At 42.5% G+C, this 2582-nt stretch overlaps 1 protein-coding gene across 1 annotated transcript in view; it reads left to right on the forward strand.

The window, feature by feature from the left end:
* The first annotated feature begins 108 nt into the window (after positions 1–108).
* BTBD3 (BTB domain containing 3) overlaps positions 109–2582 on the forward strand; it is a 20913-nt gene continuing 18439 nt past the window's right edge. Inside the window, exon 1 of the mRNA XM_009282529.2 lies at positions 109–171. The gene's annotated coding sequence lies outside the window, so the exon portion shown is untranslated. The remainder of the gene's footprint in view (positions 172–2582) is intronic.

Consider the following 2582-nt stretch of genomic DNA (forward strand, 5'->3'; position numbering starts at 1 on the left):
TGTCTGAGTGTATGCAGCTGCCTTTTGTGCAGAAGCGGGTTGGCTTCGTCGCGGTACCGGGAGTGAACGGGCGGTGATAAACCGCTCTAACGATCGGGTGGTTTGGGATCAAACATGAAGTGCGAGGAGCACCGAACTTGGGACCTGCCTGGGCACGGAGCTCCTCCACGGGTGTGTGTGTAGGCTGGCACTTCCACTTGGAAAAATTCAAAGTTATGTAAACCTAAAAGTTGGGGGTTGGTTGGTTTTTCTTTTTTTCCCCTGCTTAAAGTAGCGCTTCTTTAAAAGAAGTATTTTAAGTATCAGTTAAATAAAACTTCTAGAGGAACAATTAATAATTTCGCCTGGTTTGACATAAATACCACCTCCTCTTCCTCACGTTGTTGGCTGAACTTCCCTATGTACGTATGTCTGAAGACTGAGTGGTTTCAGTTAAGGGCACGCACCTTTACAGTCTACTAGTTTCCTGTTTTGTTTTGTTTCAAGAAAGTCCATCGTGTGGTAACCTTCAAGTTAAGTTTATAAATTCATTTGCCTGTAGTTTTTCCTGAGTGGTGATGCGTTGAAAAATAGGAGGGAGTAGTGGGTTATTCTCACTTGAAGTAAGAAAAAGTTTGCATTGAAGTTACGATACTTGTGTTCTTAAAATGATGATTGCTAATATACCTAATTAAAACAACAAAGACTGACTGTTTTATCTGAAGGGTGCTGGTGCAGGTTTTCTGCATTGTTGTTAGTCTTCACTATACGTTGTTTTCAGCATGTAGTCTATATGTCAAACTTTAATCCGTGTCCTGGCTTTTTGTTTGTTTTTTGTAGAGAGAGGCAAAATGTTGGGTTATAGGTATACCAGGCTATACTTGATGCTACTTTAGCTGTTTTATGCTAGAGCCAGGCTTAAAATAGCGCTTCTTTTGGTGGGAAATGACTGGTCTCATCATTTCCTATGGAAAGTAGGTGCAGTATGTCATAACACATAGTATCTTGGCTTCTTTGGATAATTTAACTTTGCAAATCGAATCTCTTGGGACCTTATTCGTTTGAAATAAGTTCTGCAGGATTGCCAAAGTTGGATGTAGAGTGCAGTACTTTTTTTTTTTAAATCCCCCACAGTAAGTACACCGCAGCTAACTGCACAATAACTTTCCTTGTGTTTCCCCTCCAGTGATCCTCAGCTCTGCCCTGGAGGAAACACCTTTCAGAAGCAATCTGGAATTCCTTTAGCTTGCCCTTTAAGGCTGAGAAAAAAGATGCAGGTTGCAACAGTAATTTGTATTATTTGGACACTTGCTTGTTAGAGCTTGTGAGCAAATATTTTTTCTAAAGTTACCAAACAGTTGTTATGCTTATGATGAAAGTATCAGTGCTAGGGTAGGCTCAATTAAAACAGAGGTCTGATGATGATAGGCCGTGCGTTACGCTGTCAGAAGAAATTTAGGTCTTCATCTGTTGTGTGAACTTGTGCAAATGACACTAGTTTTGCAGCAGAATGTCGTTCATGCCCAGCATTAGCTTTCCCTGATAATTCAAGATAGTTGTCCTGTGATAACTCTCTCTACTAACTCCTCAAAGCTTGCAGGCTATTGTTTTGTTTTACACGAGCAAATGTTCGGATACCTGAGCTGGCATGGAAGCACTGTTTTGTGAGGCGCTATATAAATGATAAGCAACAGTTCCTACCTCAAAGAGCCGATAGATAAGGCAAAAGAAGGAAATAAGAGATGGGGATCTTGGAAGAAAAAGATTAAAAGCTTTGTGTGGTGGAAGTTGTCTTCAGTTCTGTTTTCTGCCATGAAGTTGAATTCCAATCCTGTGCCTTAATTACAAAACCAAATTATATGTATGTAGGTCAGAAAACTGAGGGGAGGGAAGCTTAAGTAAAAGCTCACTTCATTTGAATTTGCAAACTTCCCATTTTCCAGGCCTGGCTTGTCTGGTTTTTTGATCGTGCTGCCCTATCTGAGTTTGATAACTCAGCAAGCTAGAGTAAAAGAAAACGAAGCGAGTCCACCATCTGGAAAGCGTTCACATTTTAAAACACTGGTGAACTGCTTGGTGATCTGTGAATGTCTGCTGGCTGTCCTGGGTGTATGTAGGGTGTAGAATCGCAGAAAAACAGATTTGGAAGGCATCTTGAGACATCACCTTGTCCAGCCCTGTTACCTGTATCCTGAGGTTACCTGATACTCTGAATAAATATTTCACCAGAGGATCATAGAATAGTTTGGGTTGGAAGGGACCTCTAAAGGTCATCTAGTCCAACCCCCCTGCCATGGGCAGGGACATCTTCAACTAGATCAGGTGGCTCAGAGCCCCGTCCAGCCTGACCTTGCATGTTTCCAGGGATGGGGCATCCACCACCTCTCTGGGCAACCTGTGCCAGTGATTCGCCATCTCAGCATAAAAAATTTCTTCCTTATATCTAGTCTAAATCTACCCCCTGTTGGTTTAAAACCATTACCCCTTGTCCTGTTGCAACAGGCCCTGCTAAAACGTTCCCCTGCATTGCCTGACTTTGCCTTGCCTTGCCTTGCCTCGCTTTGCCTCGCTTTGCCTTGCCTTGCCTTGCCTTGCCTTGCCTT

The sequence above is a fragment of the Aptenodytes forsteri genome, unplaced genomic scaffold (genome assembly GCF_000699145.1).
Source record: "Aptenodytes forsteri isolate BGI_AS27 unplaced genomic scaffold, ASM69914v1 Scaffold5, whole genome shotgun sequence".
In the NCBI taxonomy this organism is placed as follows: Eukaryota; Metazoa; Chordata; class Aves; order Sphenisciformes; family Spheniscidae; genus Aptenodytes; species Aptenodytes forsteri.